This window comes from Podarcis pityusensis, assembly GCF_964106645.2.
Source record: "Podarcis pityusensis genome assembly, chromosome: 4".
Lineage (NCBI taxonomy): Eukaryota > Metazoa > Chordata > Lepidosauria > Squamata > Lacertidae > Podarcis > Podarcis pityusensis.
In genome coordinates, this window is record NC_138027.1 from 36766422 (window position 1) to 36792702 (window position 26281).

The window sequence follows — 26281 nt, forward strand, 5'->3', positions numbered from 1 at the left end:
GCCCTTCTTGCTAATTCTAAAAGTATGGTGAATAGGTCAGTGGTGAGGAAAAGATAATGAGCACAGCCTGCATATGATTAATGTGCAATTTATTGAGAAATATGCCCAGTTCCCAGTGGTGGCCCCTCCTCAGCCAACTGCCACCATGGGGGCTTCTGAAAAACCATGAGGCCCTGAGAAGCAGAGACAACTTCTTCAAGACAATAAGGTGTGGGTGTGGGTGTATTACAGTGCTTTGTTTCTTTAAAAAATGTTTAGGGGTACTCTCATTTTGACTCAAGAAAATCACCATTTTATCGTTCAAATTGGGGAAAATAAATACAGTAAATGGACAAAAGTACAAAGATTCACAAAATGTTTAAGGGTATGCGTACCTTTGCACTCTCTCTCTCTCTCTCTCTCTCTCTATATATATATAACACAATCAGACTTTGAAAAGCTGAATCAAGCCCATCAGTTTTGTTGAATTCATTAAACCAAATAGTTTTAACTGGATTTTGCACAGATGTGCAATTAATTGTTACTGTTTTGAACTTCATTGTGATATCATCTTCCTCAGTGGGTCATGCAAACCCCTGTTCTGAATAATGCTTTTTATAGGGTTGGGGGCACTGGGGATGAGTTTATGGAGCCAAGTGGGTTCTGGCCAGAAAAAGTTTGTGAACTGCTGATTTAGACCAACGCGGAACTTAGTTCTGTGGCTCTGCACAGCTTCTACATGTAATCTAGTGCCCTGCTGCTTTGTCTGTGCTTGCATCCCCACAAAGCAGCCCCCTTTCCTAGGAATTGTCTTCCTTTACACTTCCAAACACGCTATTAAGAACACATGTGTTTTTCCTTCTGAACCGTCTGCCAATCGTGTGACAAGAGAATAGGCAACATTTCCTATGCCATGGGAAGGACAAGCAGACTCTCTGCAAGGTTGGCTGTGGAAGGCCAAATCCAGCTGTCTCCCTGCTCAACAGCATGCTTAGGATAATAGTCAATCCAACCCTTTATGTAAGTAATAACTATTGACCACTGTTATGCTTTGATTCATAGAAAAAAATCCCTCTCACTCCGGGGGATTTTCAGCTGTGTGCTTGAGATTTAGTCCTGAAAGTACTTCTGCTACTTCAGTTGTAGACTTTAATTTCTTTGAGAACCATTTATACATTCAAGTTGACAGTAACACTAATCCTCCATTATCTATTTGATTATCTTCTGCAGAGACTTGCTGTTAACTGCGGGTGACCAAAGCTTCTCAAAATGAAACATTATTGGCTGCTCCTAAGTGTCAAGGAGTCTTAATTTTTTCCCCCTTACTAGATGGGTTTCTCATTCATGCAACCAAGTAATTAAGGGTATTAGAGTCAAAATTGCTTGTAACAGGCCTATTCATCCCCGTTTTCACTTGCGCAATCCAATCTTGATTTCTCATCCCCCCACTTTGAACATTTACAAGGCCAGACAAGTGCATTATCTCTGCATCATATTCATTATCAGACTTGACTGGAACAGGTAGCAACATACTGATGTGCATTTAATGAAACTCACATTTGAATGCATATTTCCAAAGCGAGGAAGTGATTTCTTTTCTAATGCTGTCAAGCCAAGTCAGGCGACAATAGTTTCGGGGATGTGCTACGTAGTCCCAACTGGCATTTTGCTTTCATGTCTCAAAAAAGCATGTTGTTGTTTTTCTTTTTCTTTTCTTTTTTTCCTTCTTCACTGATGTCTGCAGTGAGTGAGTCTACTGGTACACTAATTTCCCCCTTCTCCCTCTGTTCCTCTGTGTGTTTGTGTGTGTGTAGCCTCTGTCTAACAGTGTGAAGATGATTAAACTGAATCACAGAGAATAACCACAAGTGGCACAGTGGGAAAACTAGCACATACAAGAGTGTATCACTCATACAATCCCTCTTGTCCTAGTCTTCTGTAAACAGCCATGAGGCAAGTTCATGAAGGCAAATTCACAGGCTCAAATGTGAGCTTCTAAATTTAGTACAGTGCAGAATTTCTTAACTCTCCCGGGATAATTAGATGTGGATCACAGGCTGCAATGGTAGGTGACTTGGTTGCTTCAACCCTTACTTGCTAGTAAATATTATTAAAGTTTTTTAAAAAAAAATAATACAGTGGATCCTTTAAATTATATGCCTTTTTATTAAACTATAATTACATCTAAATCACAGAAGGTGAACCCATCACACCCCAGGTGTTGATGCATTCTACACACACACAGAGAGAGAGAGAGAGTTAGCATGGCAAATATCAGGGATGATCAGAGCTGGAGATGAGCATCATCAGGAGGGCTGCATGTTCCCTCATTCCTGATCCTGATAAATAGATAAATAAAGCAAAAGTAAGAAAGGGGGATAAAGGGAAGAGAAGGGAAGAGTTATTTTTGAGTATTGCTAAATGCATTCATAAAGTTCGTAAAAATGAAACCTAGAAGCTTGCTGAGTAAGTTACCAGCATGAATGCACCTTGCAATAAACAGAAATGCTTTTTAAAAAAATTACAACTTTATGTGACCTCTGATTATTTGGGGTCCTGATCATGGTGTGGTTAAAAACGTTTGCCCACAATTTTGTTCATGAGGAATACCCAAACAATGTAACCCAGGCAGTGTAAATGATCGTTTCAGATAATAGAAATGGCAGGTAGGCTTTACTCATTTTTCCCATTCTCAATTCCCCTTCTAAACAGGCATAGAATTAAAGGTGAGTAAGACAAGGGTTATACTGCAATCTGCACTCTGAAAGTACTGCATATAGGTGTCTTTGAAAATCACAGCCCTCTTTATAGGAATGAAATGAACCTCATGGCACGGCCTCTCTTTTCAGGAGAGTAACTGATCTACTAATAAATGTCAATCATCTTTCATTTCATCAACCGATACATAGCCAGGCCAGTCTTACTATTTGCAGGCAAAAGGATGAAAATAGAACTAATGAGCTTCATCCACAGAGACCCTTAGCAATGGTGTGTCAAAGATGGCAGCAAGAGAGCCAAAGGCTTTCCATTAAGTTCTGTCCTCTTTGGCCATGGAGCTCTTTGCTTTAGCAATCAGAATTTTAATCTTAATATCGATGTGAGGCTATGTCACCAGCACTGATGCCATGAGCTATACGTTTCCCCAAATTCAGACAGAATATATTACATTGAAAGGTGTTTTGTTTTTGTTTGTTTTTTTTAAAAAAGTAAAGAACCCCTGGATGGTTAAGTCCAGTCAAAGGCGACTATGGGGTTGCGATGCTCATCTCACTTTCAGGCTAAGGGAGCCGGCGTTTGTCCAAAGACAGCTTTTTGGGTCATGTGGCCAGCATGACTAAACTGCTTCTGATGCAATGGAAGACTGTGACAGAAACCAGAGCACACAGAAAGGCTGTTTACTTTCCCGCCACAGCAGTACCTATTTAGCTACTTGCACTGGCGTGCTTTCAAACTGCTAGGTTGGCAGGAGCTGGGACAGAGCAACGGGAGCTCACCCCGTCGTGGGCATTCGAACTGCCAACCAAGACCCTCTGTGGTTTAGACCACAGCGCCACGTGCGCTGTAAAAGATATATTACAGATATATTACATCTATAATAGATGTATAATATTACATCTATCTAGCTTTTCTTCTATACTCTCCCACAGCCAACACTACACTGTGAGCAATCAGCAATTAATTGGTCAAACCAAGAAGAGAATCGTGATGAATATGTTGGAAGGGGAAGTTTTTAAGCAGAGGTTGAATGGGCATCTGTCATGGATGCCATAGTTGTGATTCCTGCATTGCAAGGGAGATGGACTAGATGAGTCTCAGGGTCACTTCCAACTCTACAATTCTGTGTTGTGCAGAGTTACTAGAGATAAATAAGAACTTTTTCTCTCTCTCTTTTCGGTAACAAAAGCAGTCAAATGCAAAAGCAGTTGCACAGTGCTCTTTCTTTGCTTCTACCAGTCATCGTCTACTGATCAGTTCAACCCCCCTTGTGTGCCATGAAATCACAGCACTTGGAAAAGGCACAATCCCACAGTCAGCAACAGACGCAGGCAGGTGTGTTGGGAAACGGTGGGCTGATTTATCCCCACAGGTGACAAGTGTGATATAATGAGGTACTGGAAGGGAGCAAAGCTAAGCTCTGAGCTGCAGGCTGACTCATTCCAGGAGGTCTGTTGCCAATACTAGAGTTTTTCCTTGAATATTAAAAACATCCTTTTGGCTCAAAGGGATAAGGCTTAAATTGTAAGTGCAATTTAGGAGAGGGTCTTCTGTCAGATGGTGTAAAGCCCCAGGCTGTCTCAAAACACGAACACATCTGTACTGTCACCCAATTTACTATACATTTTGAAATGTACTTAAGTAACTCTCTTTCACTGTGGTGGTTATAACAGTCATTAAGCACTCGGCACCGGCACTCCTGTGAGTTTGAAGAGTTGCAGGTTATTACCCAAGGGCCCAGAGCACTGCAATATTCAATAAATTGCCTTTTATTACTACATATAATTCTAAAACATTGGGTCCCTTTATGGGTGAGGCAAAAAAGGGCCCTTGTGAGAATTAAAATAAACAAGTCCTCATATTACATTGTAATCAAACCACCTGAATGTAACAAGTCAGTTCCTTTTACATTATAAAGAGGAGATATTTCCAATCTGTTTTTTGTTCATCATTTGCCAGCGTAGTCTTTCATATGTCTCACTCCCGATGTGTAGCAGAAAGTTTTAGGAAGATCATTTAAAAAATCTGTTTCCATAAGAAGGTGTCTTATGGAACTGAGGTATCTTTTTGGTCACGGTCAGTGATGTGGTTCACAGAGGGACCCAATGGCCACCATTGCAGGGTGACTGAAATGGGGAACTGCAACCTGTAGCTATAATTATTGGTAGAGGCAGGGGAGATCTTAATCAGCACCACGGATAGGGATGTACGAAGACTGAGATTTCCATTCAAGTCTATACCTCCAGTCCACACAGGTTCCATTCTGCTGCAGTTTCCATTCTGCTACATTATTTGTCACACTGTCTGCTGATTACTGTAACTTATATATTATTATTATTATTATTATTATTATTATTATTATTTCAATTTATATTCCACATACCCTCCCGATGGAGCACAGGGCAGCAAAAGCATCCAGAATAAAATAATTACAGTGTTACCTCAGGTTACATACGCTTCAGGTTACAGACTCCGCTAACCCAGAAATAGTACCTCGGGTTAAGAACTTTGCTTCAGGATGAGAACAGAAATCGTGTTCCGGCGGCGTGGCGGCAGCAGGAGGTCCCATTAGCTAAAGTGATGCTTCAGGTTAAGAACAGTTTCAGGTTAAGAACAGACCTCCAGAACAAATTCACTACTTAACCCGAGGTACCACTGTACGTAAAAAAACATTATCAAACAGTTAAAAACATTATCTCATCCAATGATGTCAGAGCTGTCAGGGAAGTGTTTTTCAGCCACCAAATGTCTGAGTAAACAGGAATGCTTTCAAATTCCTTCTGAAAATCAATAATAAATGAGACAGATGTACCTCACAAGGGAGGGCATTCCACAGATGGGGAACTACTACTGAAAAGGCCAAGCCACAGGTCAGTGTCAACCGGGCAACACCTGATGGTGGCACCAACAACCACGACTCACCTACTGACCATAGGGTCCGAGATAGTTGATATCAGGAAATGTCCTCTTTTAAGTACGTGGCTCACAAGCTTCATATGCTACACTGAATGCCTTGAATTTGGTCAGATAGCACACTGGCAGTCAGTGCATTCAGGACTGGTGATGCACTGTCTCATTGTGCTGCCCCACCTTACCAGCCTAGCAGCCACATACTGCATTAGTTCTAGACCACCTTCAAGGGCAGCCCCACATATAGAACATTGCAGTAGTCAAGACAAGAGGTCATCAGAGCATGCACAACTGAAGGCAGACTATACGGGTTCAGGAATGGCCATAGCTGGCAAATCAGCCTAAGCTGGGCAAAGGATTCCTAGATACAGAAACCACTTCAGGCCCTAGTAAAAAGTTGGAACCTAAGAGTAGTCCCATAATATGAACCTTCAAGGTGAGTGCAGCCCCTCTCAGAACAAGTCATGATTCCCAGACACAGGAACTGCCCACCCACAGCACTTCCATCTAACTGGGATTCAGCCTCATGTATTTGTCTCCATCCGGACTACCTCTGCTTAAAGACCCCTATCCAACGCCTTCACTGCCTCTCCTAATTCTGATGGAATGGAGAGACGGAGCTGTATGTGATCAGCATAGTGATGACACCATGCTCCCAATCCCAGAATGACAGCTCCCAATGGGTTCATATAGATTTCAAATAGCTAAGGAGACAGAATAGACCCTTGTGGGACCCCAGAGCTCCAAAACCAAGTCGAGCCAAGCAACCATATCCTGGTGCTACTTTTAGATAGTGACTCTGAAGGTAGAAGTGGAACCACTGTAATACAGTACCTCCCACCTCATTGAATTGCTCCAGAAGAACACCATAGTCAATGGTGTCAAAAGCCATGAAATGTAAACTGGAACCAACAGTGTTGCACTTTCCCTGTTGCTCTCTTCTGATGGTTACCCATTGGGGTGACCAAGGAGGTTTTGTTGCCCATACAAGGCCAGAAGGAATCTAGATTATCTGCTTGTGTGGTGTAGTGGTTAAGAGCGGTAGTCTCCTAATCTGGGGAACCGGGTTCGCGTCTCCGCTCCTCCACATGCAGCTGCTGGGTGACCTTGGGCCAGTCACACTTCTTTGAAGTCTCTCAGCCCCACTCACCTCACAGAGTGTGTGTTGTGGGGGAGGAAGGGAAAGGAGAATGTTAGCCGCTTTGAGACTCCTTAAAGGGAGTGAAAGGCGGGATATCAAATCCAAACTCTTCTTCTTCTTCTTCTTCTTCTTCTTTCTGCAGGTATATCTGCAGCTAGCTGCAGCCACCACCCTCTCAGTCACTTTCCCCAGGAAGGGAATATTTGAGACCAAACAATAATTTCCTAAAACGTCTGGAGTTACGGAGGTCCTCTTTAAGAGGCTGTGCACGCTACCACCTCTTTCGAGTTAAGGTACGTTTCTTTTTGTGGCATTTGGAGGAGGAGAGACCTGGTGGCTGTGGCTATTGTTGTTGTTGTTTAGTCGTTTAGTCATGTCCGACTCTTCGTGACCCCATGGACCAGAGCACGCCAGGCACTCCTGTCTTCCACTGCCTCCCACAGTTTGGTCAAACTCATGCTGGTAGCTTCGAGAACACCGTCCAACCACCTCATCCTCTACCGTCCCGTTCTCCTTGTGCCCTCAATCTTTCCCAACATCAGGGTCTTTTCCAGGGAGTCTTCTCTTCTCATGAGGTGGCCAAAGTATTGGAGCCTCAGCTTCAGGATCTGTCCCTCCAGTGAGCACTCAGGGCTGATTTCCTTCAGAATGGATAGGTTTGATCTTCTTGCAGTCCATGGGACTCTCAAGAGTCTCCTCCAGCACCATAATTCAAAAGCATCAATTCTTCAGCGATCAGCCTTCTTTATGGTCTAGCTTTCACTTCCATACATCACTACTGGGAAAATAATAGCTGTGGCTATTAGCAATAGTTTTTAATGTGTTTTTAAGGATTGTGTTATTTCATGAATTTTATGTAAACCATCTTGTGGGTTGTGAAAAGGGAGGTATATTAATTTTCAAATTTCACACTTTTACCAGGAAGCAGATTCCACTGCAATTTCCCAGGCACCAGCTTTCATGTGTTTAAAAGCAGACTGTAAAGGAGTCGGTCCCTCCCTGCCCCCATTTCTTTCCCTGCAAGCCATTGCAACTCTGCTGAATTTGATTTACTAAAGACATCTAGGGTTTCTGAACAGCTTCTTATATGAGATAAGTGGATTCTCCTCAGGGATGCCCTCTAATATAGATATTGTTGTTAAGAAGTTCAGTGGGAGATAATCCTTGGTGCTCATAATTCTCTGAAAAGATATTGTGACTTGTCGGAGAGACTTGACCTGAAGCTGAGGAATGTGCTGTGAATCATCAAAACAGATCTATAGATTAATAAAAGGAAACGAAAAGTAGCACTCTGTAGAGGAAAGGAAATGCAGTGACTAAATGTATGTGCTGCCACAAAACTGGACTTCTCAGCTGATCAGAGAAGTCAAATCTGATATATCATCTGCATCTTAATGGGTTAATCACTCTATTAATGGTCAATTAAATTTTCACATTACAAAATCCTCAACGTTGGTATTTCTTTACAATACTGATAAGAATGTGAGATAACTTAGTAAATAAAAACTGTCACTCATCAACAGAAGCAAAGGAATTCTTAAGGTACTTTTGTTTTTGTTTTTTAGCTCTTTTTCCTTATAACACTAGAAGAAAAATAGTCTCCCCAGAAAACAACCATGTATTTGGAGAGGCAACAGCTCCATCTGGTGTCTGTGATTAATATAAATCAAACTAAAATTTTAAATTCTATTGAGGATATAGGCCACATTTTGGCTACGTACTATCAGAACTTTTATAGTCTGAGAATCCAATGGGGGGGGGGAACCATCACCATCATCACCATTTTTTATTTGTATGCCACCTTTCCACAGTTAAAAACAATGCTCAAGGCAGCTTACAGCATGACAAGATTTACATACAGTGGTACCTCGGGTTACAAACGCTTCAGTTTACAGACTCTGCTAACCCAAAACTAGTACCTCGGGTTAAGAACTTTGCCTCAGGATGAGAACAGAAATCGCACGGCGGTGGCACGGCAGCAGCGGGAGGCCCCATTAGCTAAAGTGGTACCTTAAGTTAAGAACAGTTTCAGGTTAAGAACGGACCTCCAGAACGAATTAAGTTCTTAACCCAAGGTACCACTGTATTTACAAAAGCCATAAACAATAAATAAACCACATCAAAAAAATACACAACCAAATGGAAAACAATTTCCACATAAATCAAAATCTAAGACTATAGCATTAATATCACAGTTTAAAATGACATAGGTAAAAAATAACAGCAATGTAAACAACAATGTAAACAATGTAAAAAACAAAACAAAACAAAACAAAACAGAGCCCTCTCTGCCCAGCAGCAGCGTTGGCAGCAGTCCTTTATAGAGCCCATCAGGCCCCGCCCTGGGCCAGGTGGTGAGTGACAGGGCTGTGGCCCTCAGGCGCTGAGCAGGGGAGCCCTCCTCCAGTGTTTATTTGGATAGTGACACAATGGCTATGCTTGCAAACGGATGGAAGGAAACAACAGGAAAACCTGCTACAGCAGAATTGCTAACAGGCTTTTAGATATAAACAGAAAAATCTCAAGGAACTTGGGTATCTAGAGGAATTTCATAAATTTTTAAAAATCCAATTTACACTACCAATTTTAACTGTATGCACGTGTTCTGCAAACTTGGAGTAAAATTTATTCTTGCAGTGTGAAAACTTGGCAGGACCACCAAGCTACCTGAAGGAGCATCTCCATCCTCACTGTTCAGCCCAGACAATGAGGTCCAGCTCTGAGGGCCTTCTGGTGGTTCCCTCACTGCGATAGGTGAGGTTGCAGGGAACCAGGCAGAGGGCCTTCTCAGTAGTGGCGCCCACCCTGTGGAATGCCCTCCCATTAGATGTCAAGGAAATAATATTCAAGGAAATAAACAACTAGACTTTTAGAAGACATCTGAAGGCTGCCCTATTTAGGGAAGTTTTTAATGTTTGATGTTTTATCATGTTTTTAAAACTCTGTTGGAAGCTGCCCAGCCAGATGGGCAGGGTATAAATAAATAATTATTATTATCATCATTATTATCATTGGGATGTGCATATATGGGAATGCATGGCAAGAGGAAGAGAATTACATAAGCTGCCAGTTTCATGCAGGGTTAGGGAACTAGTGGCCTTACAGACTCCAACCCCCAACAGCCCTGGCCAGTACAGCCAATGGTCAGAGGGTGCATTCAAACATGGGGGACATTGTGTTACATTTCTTCACTTGTTTACTGTTCTGCATGTCTTAACAAACTGTGTCATTCTGCTTTATGGGTGTAGTGAGGTGATGTTACAAACCTGTTGGCAGGTGGAATGACCTATGACGAAGATAGTCTTATTCAACTACAGGGGGAAAGAGTCCCAATGAAATCAGCAAGGGCATCATCTGATGTCACTGCACTGGGAGTAATGCTGTGCATTTAGGCATGATGGCCAATGATAAAGGCATGTTTGGAATGGGATCCAAAGCATATGAAAGCGGGCAAACAAACACATTTCCTGATATTGCCCAAAAGATTCCAGTTTTTGCTTCTCCGAGAAAAACAAGCATTGTGTAATTTCTGTTCTGAACATTCCACCACTTAGAGAAGATGGGAATAGAACGATGACTTGGGCATGCTTTCTTATGTAAGATTAATGGAAGCAGACTGCCCCTCCCCCCCAAAAGCAGCCATTTTTTTTAAAAAAAATCTCTCATTCTTGAGGACACTTAAAACCTGAAAACACTTCAAACGAGTCCACTGAAAACTTATGACAAGGTCAGTGAAAAGTCTTGATACAAGTTTATTCTTCTTCATAAGAATTGAAATGCCTGCATTCTATTCCATCTAGATGTCTTTCAAAGCAGAATAACATGCTTGTATGACTAAAGAGATATTTTAGTTGCCCTGTTTGAAATGTTCAATTATTAAAAAGAAAACTTAAATATGGAAATGAAATGCCCTCTCACCAAACAGACACTTGCTTTCCATTGAATATATTATATAATATGCAGCAGACATAAGTGTTGACACTTCATGTTGACTTATAATATAATGTGTTAAATAATGTATATTATGTGGGTACAAGTTCTGGCAAAAAAAAAAAAATAGCCATCTTTAGATATTTATTTAGATTTACAGGCACAATAAATCTTCTCCAGGAAATTCATGCCATCACTCATGCATTAACATGTCACCTTGAGTAATATGGTTCACAGACATCATTTCAAATCTTTTCCGTGTAAAGTTGGTTGAATAATGCAAGAGGATGGCATGGCCCCTTTCATTTGTAGCTTGCACCACTGCTGAAATGGTTTTGACCACAAATAACCAGTTCAATTAACCACAATGCGACTTCCCTTTTGGGACTAGTTCTAATGCAAACATCAAAATACTTTAACAATAAGAGGGGCATGTTCTTCATATCTGCAGGAAGAGACACAATCAAAATACTTACTGCTGCAAATATGATGAGGCAGATATGGACCACGTCCTATATTAGAAACATTGATTCCACTTCACTAAACAGCTTGCTGTTTCCAGCTCTTTCTCATCCTTTACTACTAACTTCTTCTTTTACTGTCAAGACTATCAGAAACAGCATATTTGTCACATAATTGAAAAATGGCTATCTTGCTTCTCGGGTCTTCCTTTAATGTAGGTACCCTATGTGATATGCAAAATGTATTCTACCTAACCCACTTGAACATTAAATCTACTCTTCTCTTGTCTGCATCTATCTTCACAGTGCTAGAAACACTTAGATGTTGTGTGAAAAAGGAAACAAAGGTGGATTAGGAATCATTTGTGTAATACAGTCATAGAGGCAGAAGAGTTAATCTTGATCGTTCCTCTTGAAAAAATAAGAATACAGTAATGAGCTCCATGAATGCCAGGTGGTTACAGCCAGCAAGGAAATGCCATTTTCCTGCATTTAAAATATCCAACTTCACTGATGCCTGTGCTTATCACTTTCACATGTCCCCATGGTCACTGTAGCCAGGTAATAGGTATGCACAAAAAAGAGATAAAAGTAATTGGAAGACATCAAAAGCAGGACACCAGCTAGGTTCAGTTTGCGCAAGGTTTAGGAAAGTATGGATTGGGTAAGTTCACCTGAAAATGCAAACTGGATCAAATTTATCTCCCATGGCCTGCAGACACAGCAGTTGTAAGGAGCTGTAAGGAGTTGTAAGGAGCAGACAGATCCCATAAAACCCTCAACTCAGAGGTGTCACGCTGATTAGAGAGTCTCCCTTCCCATGTTCACATAATAAGTTAATTCAAGATGTGATGTTCACAAGCTGGAAACAGAACCTGTGAGGCACAAAGCACAATGGAGATCCTGTAAGGAGCTTTGTAGTCATTGTGGGAGAAGAAATCAAAACAGACACTTTCTGCCACGCACTAGGAAATAAAATACAATATAAAATATGTCCCTCAGCTGAGAAAGGGTAAATGGCTTGTCAAGAAAGAAAGAAATATGAGTTGTGCAAAGCAGTTTTCTTGTAATTCTGTTTCTTCTCAGTTTATGGCAGCCTGCCACCACCTACCAGATCTGCAATGAACAATCATGCAAAGCAAAATTGATTGTTTTGCATTCCCGTAGCTGCTGCGAAAGCCAGAGCACATACAGTAGAGAGCCAATATGATGCATCTATGTAGAAAATGTCACATGACACCTTGGTCTGAAGCTGACAGACCAGGGAGGGTTTTAAATAAAAAACAAAACATTAAAATGCCTTTCATCAATTAGATAGCAGAGCAATGTTCCACAATGGGGGCAGCCTTCTCTGCCATAGTGCTTCCCTGTGTTTGGATCCACCCCTAGATAGGGGAGGTGTGCTTGCTTGTAAACAGAATGAATAATTATAGGAGACAGTCAGTCCATGAATACAGACAGAGACAGATTGTAATTCCACATGTGAGAACAGCAAAGACAGACAAAAAACGAGGATCATCCCACACCACAGAATCATTGGAGGTGTGTTAATTCTGGAACAAAATACTGTAGTAATTTAGTACTGGGAAAAGACGACAAAGATTTTGGACTCCCGAAAACAAATTTACATTCAATGAATCCCTCACACTGGGGGAATAGAATGCCACAAAACAACTCCATACCTCCAAGGGGGAAGAAGGACAGGGGTCATAACCCTAACACCCACCCTGAAAAAAATGTTTAGGATTAGCACCCACATTTTAGGTCAAAGGGACTTGAGAAATGCTCCGTCAGATCACAGCAATGAGATGTTAATGTGCACAGATTACACAGTAATCCAAAACAAACATTATTTTTTTAAAATAATAACATAAAATTTATATTAAATTTATATCAAGTGATATAAGTTTTAAAGCCTTCTTATCAAAAGGTAGGACTTCTGGTGAAAGGAAGGGTGCAGAACCTGTCAATTTTTGTGGGTGTTGTAGGGTGGTCCCTATATTCTTCTGGCATTTTCTAAAACAAACAAAGAAAACAAATGCATAATTGCCTATTCAGCTGATGTGCTTACAGAGATCATGTGCACATACACCCTAATACAAATTCAGGAACAAAATGTTCAGGCAGATAGTAAAGGCTGGGAGAAGAGTGAGAAAACAAAAGGCCGCACTGGTTGGGCACGCTGTACCAGTTTCACAACAGCCAACAATTTACCCAGCACATCAGGAACCAAGCCAATTATTTAGTGCATTATGAAGAAGAAGAATTGTGTAAATCTTGTATGACATGTGAGTATATCTGCATAACTGTAGATTCCTAGCTGTGCTAATCAGTTTATGGGGCTTTTCATCTCTGGTGCCTGCCAGATTTTTGGGGCTGCATCTCATACCAGGCCCAGCTAGCATGGAAGGCACTAGGTTGGCAATGACCGCTCCCTGCTTAAAACGGGGGGCCCCCTTTGCGTGGACGCGCGCAGCCCTGGATCTGGAGCGGCCCCATCAGCATAGGCTTGGCTTTGCCTTCCCTCAGGTGGGATACCTGGAGGTCCCTGCCTACCTCAGTCAGTTGTCCAATCCCACCTGGGGGAAGCGTTGCCAAGGAGACCAGGCCAGGTAGGGGGAGGGATTACCTGCCCACACAATAGAGGGAGGATCTTACCTGGGAATCCTCACTTGGCTCCAGAGCTTCTCCCACCCTACCCACCCTCAGTTAATGTCTTATTTGCAGGTTAACTTTTCTTCACAGGTTTTGCAGGTTAACTTTTCTTCACAGGTATGCGGGCGCTGCTACGATAAGGTCGCTGTTAAAGGGCCGGAAAGGAATTTCCCTGCATTGGCAGGTTTCACCTTTCCCGTAGCAAAACGTCACAACTTTGGCGGTATCAGGCCTTGGGCAGAATCCTTTAGTCCATCTTCCTCTTTGCGGCGGCGATACCAGGGTTCCCCGTTAAAGGGGTTTCCGAAGGGAGGCTTTGACCGTACACCGAAAGGTCGTCATTGCTCTCCCCTGCAGCGGTGGCGTAACGGGGGCGGCTATCTCTGCTTGAACATATGTTCTCCAGAGCCGGCCCATCCCCCCCCCCACACACACTGGATAACCCTGATGCTCCCTAGGTCCCCGGCTGGGGACTGGGGAGGGAGAACGCCCAATGCCTGAGCCAAGGTCTACCCGCATTTGAAATTTAATAAAGTTGTGGCCAATTTAATCCCATAGCACGTTGTCATGAGTCATTATTCCACATGATGGGGGGACCGCGCGGGATCTGGGGACTCCGCCTGTCCACGCAAACTCTGTTTTATGGTTTTATGAGAGCCAGTGTGGTGTAGTGGTTAAGAGCGGTGGACTCATAATCTGCTGAACTGGGTTCGATTCCCCGCTTCTCCACATGCAGCTGCTGGGTGACCTTGGGCCAGTCACACTTCTCTGAAGTCTCTCAGCCCCACTCACCTCACAGCGTGTTTGTTGTGGGGGAGGAAGGGAAAGGGGAATGTTAGCCGCTTTGAGACTCCTTAGGGTAGTGATAAAGTGGGATATCAAATCCAAACTCTTCTTCTTCTTCTTCTTCTATGGTATATTTCTCTGGACGCTGCCAGACCAAATTTTCACCCAGGTGTGTCCTTATTCTATAGCAGCAAGTAATTTCTCATAACCTTATTTAGGGAAAGAACAGTGATATATAAGCAGGCACTGAGCAGACTGAAATTTTATTCTTTTCCCCCTCAAGGACAATGTTTGCAAAATTTGTTTATTAGCTGCAAATGCAGAGTAATTGAATTTTGCTTTCCGGTTCCACGTAGCCGTCATCCATTAGTCATGCTCAATTAAAGACATATGTATTTCATATTGTCAGATATCTCTTAGGCCATAGCTTGCATAGCATTGTGCAATAGCACATCTGTCTCTTCACCAGGTTTGGAAATTATTATTTCTGCAGCAGAACAAAACACATTCTCTTTGCCTATGGCTTTTGCAAGATATTTTGTCTTTGTCCTCCATTTCTGGATTTTAATATCTATCTTTCTTGGAGCTACTTCATCTTTGTATCATTGCAGCAAGCAATGCGATCTTCGTTGTATGATCAGCAAGTGGCACAAATTTGTTTCAAGATAATTGTGCCCCGCCCCGCCCCGCCCCCCATTGCTGAATCGTAATACTAAGATGCTAGTTAGCAGTTGCAAGTTGTTTCTTCCACATCCAGACACGCATATGACTTCATTTCCCTTTTTACATTTGCATTGGGGTTAAATTATTTGGCATCAATCACATTTTTCAATTAAGTTCTGTGTCATGATCTGGCAGGACAATGGGAAAGAGGAAAAGGATCCTGGCAAGGGGGGTAGCTGGGAATGGGACATACCAGGGCAAGCAGGGGATGGGCAAGAAAGTACGCACAGGATGATGGAGGATGGCAAGGGGATGGAGGCTCATGCACAAGAACCAGAGCACCAGGACCCATCACCAGAGTCTGAAGGGCTCCTGTCTCCACAATCACAGCAGACTCTGAGGTGTAAGGAGCAGTGGGATTGGTGCTCCAGGAGGCTGAGGCAGGCAAGGGCCCACAGACAAGCTGGCCAGGTGGGGGTCGCTAGTTCTGGGAGGTGGTGTGTGATTCCTCAGCTGGAGTAGCCTGGAACAGGTGAGGGTCATATGCCTCGCCAAGCCCAGGTGCTGCAATCAGCAAAGTACAAAAGGGAAGCAGAGCTGAGGTGCTGGGTCTGCTCAGCTGCTCATATTGGTGAAGCTTGACTTGGGTTCTCCTGGATCCCTATAGGACTTGTGCTTTGGGTTTGACTCTGGACTATATCCTGAATGTGGAATTTCAGACTTGGCTACTAGCCCTGGACTGTGTTTCCAGACCTTTGGATTTTGGACTCTGCTTGTGTGGATTGACCCTCAGGCTTTGAAATTTGGACTTCGCATATTGACTAGCTGCCAGGTAGGCCAGGGGTTCAGGACAGACTGCATCATTTGGGTAAATGTTATTTTCTTTTAGAAAATAATTCATTTCCTTTGGCAATGGAACATCTTAATGACTGTGATTCAGTGGGCTGTTTAAAATATTTATTGAATTTATTCCTTTCATAATTTTTGTTTACATATTTCTATATGGAACAAGAATATATTGTATAGAATTTGCTGGGAGTACAGTCAGTTCACATTTTTCTAGCATACTGTCTCTTTCCATTTAATCAATTTCACCCAGAGTTTCCAGTAATCAATACCAATTTATTTTTAAGACCTTTTGTTTAACCAATGTATTCACCCACTTGATGTCTTGCACTCTGATCCTAAGAATATTTAATGGCAGTTTATCTTCTCCTTGATTTAGTCTAAATATATATTGATAACTCCGCCACTGGGTATAATTCTTCCCACTGCCTTTCTCCCCATATTTACTACATCACTAAATAATTTTACAGTTATGCAAATTATAAAAAGCAGCAAGCTTCCTTCATTGGTTTTCTCCCATTGCGATTACAGCAACCTCCTTCTCTCTCTCTCTTGCCTAATCTTCTCATACCTCAGTCCTTTTCTCTCTGCCTAAAATTCCACTCCCTGGGCCCATACGTTCAGTCCATATGCTTATTCATGATAGTCTTGTTTTTTAATGTCTGTTGACAAATTACATGAAAACGGTGGTTTGGAAATTAGCAAAAAAGTAAAATACCTGGGTATATGGCTCACACAAAAAAAATAATCTATTTCAGGATAACTATGTTAAGATTTGGAAGGAGATAAAAAAAGAATTTGGAGATTTGGAACAGATTAAACATCTCCTTTTGGGGAAGAATATATACAATAAAGATGAATGTGCTCCCGAGAATGATATTTTTGTTTCAATCAATTCCAGTGATTGAGGGACCAAGCTGTTTCAGAGACTGGCAGAGGGACATCTGAAGATTTATTTGACAAGGGGGAGAATCCAAGATCAAGCACAAACTATTAATTGATGTTAAGGAGAAACTGTATGAGGCGGCTTGTCTCTCCTGGATCTGGGAATGGTTGATGCTACAAAACACTGATTTGCTGGATCTGGAAGGATTCGATAATCGGTACGGTTGGCACACTTATCTATGTTATGAAAAGGTTAATGTTCACAAAGGCTTCTTGAACCATATGGTTAAAAAATCACTATACCTGCTTTGGGCTAAGTATAAGGACTTGTTAGAGCCCAAAAAGCCATGGTGGTTATCCCTGATAGAAGCATTCTCGATAAAGGGGGAAAAACATGAGGGGTAATTGGGCAACTTACAAAGATTTATTGGAAGAGAAGGAAAATAGGCTAGAACTAAAAAAAAACCTGAAGAAATTCGAACCCATTTAACAGACTGTTTACAGTATTTCCAGCTAAACGAGACATTCCAAAAAGACAAACAGAAGGGCTTTTCCACGGAATTATCAAGACTCGAGAAAGATCTAATTCAAACAAAAAAAAAACCCACCACACTCTAAAATGTACAGACTCCTCCTAGACTGGGAGGTCAAGGAGGAAGAAGTAAAATGGTCCAATGGGCCAAAGATTTCGGTTACAATATCCAAATGTAAGCTTGGGAAACATTATGGAGGGAGGACCTGAAATTCACTGCGTGCAATGACCCGAAAGAGAATTTCATGAAAATGCTTTACCAATGGTACCTAACACCTGTAAAACTGGCCAAAATGTATAAAACCAGGTCAAACATTTGCTGGAGATGCAGAGAGGTGGAAGACACGAACCACATGTTGTGGAACTGTAAAAAAAAAAAAAGAAAATTATGGGATATACCGGTAATATATAATGAGCTTAAGAAAATGTTTCCTTCTCCAAAAAGCCTGAGGCCTTTCTGCTGGGTATAATGAGTAATGAAATTCCAAAAAATCTAAGGAGAATTTTTATGTATGCAATAGCCACAGCAAGAATTTTAATTGTAAAAGGATGGAAAGGAGATTCCATCCCTACCAAATTGGATGGGCAGAGTTAGCAAAAATGACAGCAAGATTGAGATGATACAGAACAAACATTTAATAGAGTGGGATATTTACAGAGTATACTTAAAAGAACATTGTAAAAATCTAAATTCTTTGGCAGGCCTGGATTGACTTCTGCATGAAATTAAGGAATTTTACAAAACCAATATAACTGAAACAACCGAGGAGAGACAATGGAAAGTGCGTAGTCGGAAATGTAATTTAGGAACCACATTGAGGTGATCGGAAGTCATGGTGGAATTTGTTACGTGTGAGTCAAATTATTATTATTGTGGTAATATGTATTTATTTTGGATTGTTTTTGTCGATGGTTTTGTTTTTTAAAAAAAATAAAGCATTTTAAAAATTAAAAAAGACAATGTTTAACAAAAGCAGAAGATAGAAGATATCACCTCTTCTTTCTTCATCAGTCATGACCAAAAACTCAGTTACTACATTGCCAGCCATTGGGGGCAGTTTTGGAGCTGAATGGTGTGAAAAAGTGGTTTTTGTTCTATGCTGCTCACAGCTTTAGCCACCGTGTGAAAGAAGTAAAGTCAGTAGTGTCCAGAGCGGGCTATTAGGAATGATGAAGTGATTGTGCAGATGTCTGCATTGAGGCAGGTGGTCAATGCCAACTTTGATGAATTTTGCCAACATTAATCATATGCATAATCATTGTATTGTGGCACCCAGGATTTTACCCATTGTTCACTACCTGATCTACAATGCCTATTTCATATGAATTGCAATGTGTATCTTTCCTAATGTTTTTATCTCCAACGCCAATTGTTGCTTCAAAAGGCTGTGGCAAGGCACATCCTGGGCTGGGCATTCTTGTTGTTCTGCAACCCTGTTTATACTTTTGAATCAGTAATGAAAACTGTCACTCTTTGTTTCAAAGCAACATTGGCTACTGTTTAATATTCTGCAGCTGGACACAGTTTCATCCAAGGTCACAACTGCAATGATGTCAACTGGATTATTAAAAAGTGCAATAATTTATCCCTCGTTTCCATTACAAATGTGCTTTGCATACTGCTGGTCTTGAGGTGGGGGGAGATTGTGTACTCAAAACAACAAGATATACCCACTTAGTATGCTATAATTAAAATTAAAAGATACAGCACTGCAATGCACACTTTTTAGTGTATCTCATATAATGGTTTTTGCGATGGCTGCAGGATCAGTATGGTACAACATGGAATACCAACTGTAAACAGAACTTTTTAGCAAGCCTCGTTGATTTCAGTAAAACATATCTCCCTTAGTCTAAGGGTATGTTTAAACAGTAGTTATTACCTCTCTTTGGGGAGCCTTGGGAATATGTTCTTTGAGGAGGGGCCAGGAATCTCTACCACTAATGAATCAACATTATTTTCAAATTTGGGGAAAGGCTGCCGTTTAGTGGTAGAAAATCTGCTTTGCATGTAGAAAATTTGCATGCAGGAATGTCTCAAATCTTGAAGAAAGGCCGCCAGTCAGGGCATACAAGCTGGGTGGGCCAATGGTTTGACTTGATAAAGGCAACCTCCTAACAACTCCCAAGACACTTTTGGGTAAGCCATGAAACTTATACAGTGGTACCTTGGTTTAAGAACAGCTTAGTTTATGAACAACTTGGATTAAGGACGCTGCAAACCCGAAAGTAGGTGTTTTGCTTTGTGAACTTTGCCTTGGAATAAGAACATGTTTCACTTCCTGTTGAGTGTGTTCCATTTGTAAATTGAGTCCCCCACTGATATGCAAAGCATGCCTTGGTTTAAGAACGGGCTTCTGGAACAGATTAAGTTCATAAACCAAGGTACCACTGTACTGATATAAAAGCCCTGTACTTTTAGAGTGTAGCTATGTCCTAAGAGTATCAAACCCCTCTGTCATTGTTTTTTTTGGGGGGAAGCCTAACCCCCTTGCTTGTAATACTGCCAATGGCTGTGCCTCTGTTCTCTGCCCTCAGGTAGGGTGAACAGCACAGCCAGAGGTTTGATGTTTTATTGTGTTTTTAATATCCTGTTGGAAGCTGCCCAGAGTGGCTGGGGAGGCCCAGTCAGATGGGCGGGGTATAAGCAATAACTTACTATTATATTATTATCTCTTCACAGTAAGGTTGACAAAGTCTGTATCTTTATAGGTGAAAAGCAAAGCCACCATCTGTATTTCTTTCATTGCAGGGATATTCCTGTTGAATACTTAAGCTGTTTCTCAGTCCTTCATTACCTTTGCAAAATCCCCGATTCTCATAATCTGATCTTATTCTCCTGTCTGCGCCCGTGTACTGAGATTCAGTACAGCAGAAAGAAGACTCAACGGGGATAACTTTTATCCATTTAGTTATTTATCTGCAATATTTATTTTTTCCACTTACTATCCAAGCTAGCCCACAGAAAATGAAACAATTAAAACATCCCATCACACACAATAATTCAGCCCACTACAATTTTTAAAAGACAGACAGAGGGAGCAGAACAGCTGTAATTAAATGTTTAAGTGTGAAGTTCTTCAAAAGGCAGCGATAACACAGCATAGGTGGGGCAAGAGCTCTACGCTATAGTAGGGAGTTCCAGCATAAAGAAGGCACTTTCTGCCCTCTCATCTGATATACCACATATCACAATGGGACACATAGGGGGTCCTCTGAACAGACTCATACAGAGGAGGTGGTTCTTTAAATAATAATAATAAATTTTATTTATATCCCGCCCTCCCCAGCCGAAGCCGGGCTCAGGGCGGCTAACAACAATCAAATAATCAAACAATCAAATAATCCAACATTCTAAAAACATTTCATTATAAAAAATTAATTAAAATCAAATTAATGGCAAATTAATGGCAAATCAAATTAATGGCAACTGTTGAGCAAAAAAGTATTCTATTTACAAGTCACTTGGAGCTTTTAAAGGAATTATTAACCTTTTGAAGTGAGCCAGAAACATATCAGTCAGTGCAAAAGGACCAATAAAAGTGTTGGGTGGTCCAACATGAACTTAACCAGATGTTAAGATCTTCCTTGGAGGGTCTTCTTTAGACAGCTCCACCTGCAGAAGTGACCCAGAAGTGATGGCTTTGAAATACCCAACCCAAAAATTCACACTTGGCACGAATTTTGATATTCCAGATGAAGACCTTGTTTGTTTTTCATTTTGTTTTTACCCAGGTCATTTAACTGATATCTTGATTTTATTTTTTAAAATTTAACAAAATCTATGATGAATTCTCATGGATTGTTTTAGTATTTTAACTCAGTATTGCGAGCCTGGTCTTTATGTAAATTGAAGAAGAAGAAGAAGAAGAAGAAGAAGAAGAAGAAGAAGAAGAAGAAGAAGATTGATAAATAATAATTGTTACTTTCATAGAATTGTAGAGTTGTAATGGACCCCAGGGGTCATCTCGTCCAACCCCTTGCAGTGTGGTGTAGTGGTTAAGAGCGGTAGACTTGTAACCTGGTGAACTGGGTTCGCGTCTCCGCTCCTCCACATGCAGCTGCTGGGTGACCTTGGGCTAGTCACACTTCTCTGAAGTCTCTCAGGCCCACTCACCTCACAGTGTTTGTTGTGGGGGAGGAAGGGAAAGGAGAATGTTGACCGCTTTGAGACCCCTTCGGGTAGTGATAAAGCAGGATATCAAATGCAAACTCTTCAATGCAGGAACACTTCCCACAGCTGTCCCTGCTTGGACTCAAGCCACCAACCTTCTGGTCAGCAGCCAGACCCACTAACCCATTGTGCCACTATTAACCGGTATCAGAAACCTCTTGATTTAAGAATAGGTTGCAAATGTTCACTTCACATGTTTAGATGCCCACTTAAAAAGAATACAATGGGTAAACCAACCTTTAGAGTGGTATCTCAAAATACAGTAATAAGAAAGAGCCTGGTTTACAATAAAGTCATATTCACTGAACTATGTATGGAGTAAAACCCTACTTTTTAATAAATTTCACTTTATGAGGATATTTCTTTTTAACTGTGTAATACTGTGATACAGTTAATAGCTCCTAGCTCATTTGTTCGCTATAAGACGTGAGGCATAGGTCTTGGGTTCTGAAAGTACAGAGCTCCAGGTTAGAGGTCCAGTGCAGGATTGTCCAGTTTATGCACATCCAATCTATCAACACAAAGCATTGGAGTGTTGTAAGAAAACGGTATAAGATTTACATTACCTTAGTGGCTCAGTGGAGCATGGCTGAAATCAGTGGTGGCTCCTCATTCTGTCGAACACAAAACTGGTTCTAAATGGTTAATGTTGGGTTGAATACAGAGACAGCACATTCAGAACTCGGTGTAAAGAAATCAATTACTTGAAACCAAGTTTCACCTCTGAATTTGTGATGTCTCAGGTAAGACTAAATTACAGTGCCCTACAGTGTATGGGGTCAGCATTTTCCTATGAATGCCTTTTCAGCCTAGTGTACCATGGCAGTCCCAGAGACTCAGAGATGTGACAATGTCTGGAGGTAAGAATTAAAACTGTTCTGGGAACTATTGTTCACCTTGCACAAGGGAGTCAATTTGGTAACGGCACAGAATAGCTTTTTCTTTTCTTTCTTTCGTTTATCTTCAAACACAATCTATATTCTCCAGGTTAACAACTTTAGCATCCATGGTCAAATGTTACCTGCATTATTTTTGCCCCAGATTCCTTCTTTTTAATAGCCTTGACCAGTGCTTTTTTTCTATTAAAAAAAAATGTTAAGGGGTGCTCTCATTTTGACTCAAGAAAATCACCATTTTATAGTTCAAATAAATACAGTAAATGGACAAAAGTACAGTGGACGCTCTAGTTGCGAACGTGATCTGTGTGGGATACACGTTCGCAACCCGCAGCGGCATGTCTGTGCACGTGTGGGTTGCGATTTGGTGCTTCTGTGCATGCGCAAAGCGCAATTTAGCGCTTCTGCGCTTGCGTGACCACCGAAACCCAGAAGTAATCCATTCCGGTACTTCCAGGATTCGGTAGTCCATAACCCCCAAAAAATGCAACCTGACACGTCTGTAACCTGAGGTATGACTGTTCAAAGATTCACAAAATGTTTAGGGGTATGCATACCCCTGTGTCCCCTCAGAAAAAAAGCACTGGCCTTGACCATTCCCATGTATGAATTCCTTATTTCAGTTTGTCTCATGGAAGACTTCCCATAAGCACATGCACTTGGGAGCTGCTTTTTCATTTTATGCTACGCCGCCCCACATACAGTATAGGAAAAGGTAGCTATTTGCTGCCAACGTGCTTACATGTAGCACACCATTAGAAAGGGGTCCCATAGTAGCTGCTCACTATCACTATACATTCAAGAGCAATGTTGTTGCTGCTGTTTTAATGACATGATACCGTCTTTCTGCACCTTGGGAGGAAGCTGTCAACAGGACGTTCTGGGCAGAGGGAATACTTCAAGTCCTCCTCTGAGGGATACAATTCCAGAACTCAATGGGGCTCTAACTAGGGTCACCACAACAGGATAACTGAACATGCCCCTGTTTATGGCCTAGGGAATATTTTTGTCTGAGGGCCACAGGTGGACAGAGCCAGAGGCAAAAAAACCAGGCAAAATAATATGTATATTGCCTTGGTAGTAGGCTAGGTTCCCCCCCCCCACCTCCATTCAGGCAACCATGAGGCATTGCCAGAGTTCAAGGACAGGCAAAACCATTCAAGTAGGCAAGTGACGGGGTCTGACCTGGGCAGAGAGTGGGTGGCCTGGGGACGAGTCCTAAGGACCACGAAGAGAGGTCTGGAGGATGGCATTTGGACCCTGGGCCTGAGGTTCCCCACATCTGACATAGGTAGTCAAAGTAACCCCACAGTCATTTTATTCCAAAACAACATTGAAGTCCCACTTTATCTCAAAAGATTATTGTGGTCCCATGTGACTTCCCCCGCCCCGCCCCCCGAGGAATATTTCTTCTAAGCCCATGCATTGTGCTAGCTAGATTTGCCAGTTTTTGGAGAACCTTAGCTCTGTGTGGCTCTTTTATGATATAGTACATGGTAGGCTTTTTGCGTGACACCAGCAAATGAGAAAAACAAGGCCATGTACAGCATGAATGGGAAGCCTGTGGCTGTTGAACTCCCATCAGCCCCAGCCAGCATGGCCAATGATGAAGGATTATGGGAGCTGTAGCCCAATAACAGACTGGAGGTCCAGCTTAGCAGCTATTGCTGTTGCTGCTGTTTAAGCAATGAGAACTAAATGTCTTCCTTAAGACTTAAAGTACAGCTAATTCAACAAGTAGTAGTCTTGTTGCATGCCACCCCAAATCTCTGAATGGTATGGGATTCTAGGCGCTTACTCAGGCCTTGTGTTTGCTTTTGGGAATGAGGCACAGCAGAGACTGTAGTCTTTCTTATGTATCATTTTACACATATCTACAACCTAAGCCTGAGATGGAGGGGCTCACAACATCAATGTTCCAAAAGGATCTTGTTTCTCCTATAGCCACAACCTTGGATTCAAACAGAAATCAAACGTGGCTCTCAAACATGGTTGCCCTACCTCTCTGGGTTGCTGCTTTCCTTCTGGGTCACATCAAACTCTCCCTTCTCACCATTGTCTTTTTCTAACTACCAGCCAGTTGAGGGAGCTCACCCATTTGTCATCTCACACAGATCCATTTCCTTTGTTCCCCTTAAAGGCCCATCACCCACCTTATCACCTCAACAGGAAACTAGCTTGACTTGTATTTAAACACTTGCTGCATCCAAGGATTAGAAGGGTCTCTGCATACAGCCTACTTCTCCCCACCCCAAATCCATAACAGTATCATTGTAAGCTCACTGGATTTGACTCAGAATTATCCATGAAGTTCACTGTTAGAGGAACCCTGAGCATGGCAGAACTTTAGCCCATATACTCTGGTTTGGTCCCATCATTGCTCCATTTGGATAAGAGCTAGACAAGCATGTTCTAGTTTCAACCTGAATATCTTACACCGTGAAAATGGATACATGCAATCACTGTAAAAAAAAATATTGCATTTTGTTAAGATGATGAGTCTTTGGGGTTGCTGTGGGATGATACAGGGCTGTGAGATTTATTGTAACATAAGATAATGCACGAAAATTGTCCAGTAGCACCTCAGAGACCAACTAAGTTTGTTCTGGGTATAAGCTTTTGTGTGCATGCACACTTCTTCAGATACACTGAAACAGAAGTTGCCAGACCCTTATATATAGGAGGGTGGGGTGGGGTTTTTCTCAGAAGGGTGGTAGGAGGTCTTTAAGCAGAGGCTTGACAACCATATGTCAGGAGTGCTCTGATGGTGTTTCCTGCTTGGCAGGGGGTTGGACTCGATGGCCCTTGTGGTCTCTTCCAACTCTATGATTCTATGATTCTATGAGATGGGTGATTGACTCAGTGGGTATGGTAAACCTGTTGACAACTGTTAACAACTGCAATTAGTCCTACAGGAAAAAGCAAGGGATAGTATGCAGATGACCAAAATAGCTTTAGCATATGTAATGAGACAAGAATCCAATATCTCTATTCAGAGATATTCATCAGACCAACACGGCTACATACCTGAATAAGATAATGCAGACAAGAGTCCACAAAACATCTTTTTGCTACAAGAAACCATTTGGCTCTTCAAATTCAACAGAATTCTTTGTTGAGAAACATCTTGTGATCTCCAAGAAACTTATGCAACAATAAGACTGAAATCCTGTGTACACTTTCCTTTGAGTTAGCTGCAATGAAAACACAAGTAAAGCATAAGTAAACATGAGTAAAAAGAGTTGTGCTACACATTTCTTACTTCTTCTAAATGTTAATTATTTTGATTTAGATAGAGGATATAAAATTTGCAGAGCAATCCTATTTAGTCTGTTCAGAAATAAGCCCTGCTGAGTTCATGGGGCATACTCCCATGTAAGTGTGCATATATACACTTAATGAATAAGCCCCACTTAACTCCGGTCGGTGGTTCGAATCCCCACGACGGGGTGAGCTCCCGTTGCTCGGTCCCAGCTCCTGCCAACCTAGCAGTTCGAAAGCACGTCAAAGTGCAAGTAGATAAATAGGTACCGCTCCGGCGGGAAGGTAAACGGCGTTTCCGTGTGCTGCTCTGGTTTGCCAGAAGCGGCTTAGTCATGCTGGCCACATGACCCCAAAGCTGTACACCGGCTCCCTCAGCCAGTAAAGCGAGATGAGCACCACAACCCCAGAGTCGGCCACGACTGGACCTAATGGTCAGGGGTCCCT

General features: G+C 41.8%; 2 long non-coding RNA genes across 3 annotated transcripts in view; one reads left to right on the forward strand and one right to left on the reverse strand.

Annotated features, from left to right (window-relative positions):
• Nucleotides 1–2257: 2257 nt before the first annotated feature.
• Nucleotides 2258–26281, reverse strand: part of LOC308475655 — a 74940-nt gene continuing 50916 nt past the window's right edge. For both annotated transcript variants that reach the window (XR_013985346.1, XR_013985347.1), the window contains 3 exons: nucleotides 25601–25767; nucleotides 22244–22291; nucleotides 2258–2318 (listed from right to left, as the gene is read on the reverse strand). This is a non-coding gene — a long non-coding RNA (uncharacterized lncRNA). The remainder of the gene's footprint in view (nucleotides 2319–22243; nucleotides 22292–25600; nucleotides 25768–26281) is intronic.
• Nucleotides 15783–17355, forward strand: LOC308475659. The gene is made up of 2 exons (XR_013985351.1): nucleotides 15783–16108; nucleotides 16988–17355. It is a non-coding gene; the product is annotated as an uncharacterized lncRNA (long non-coding RNA).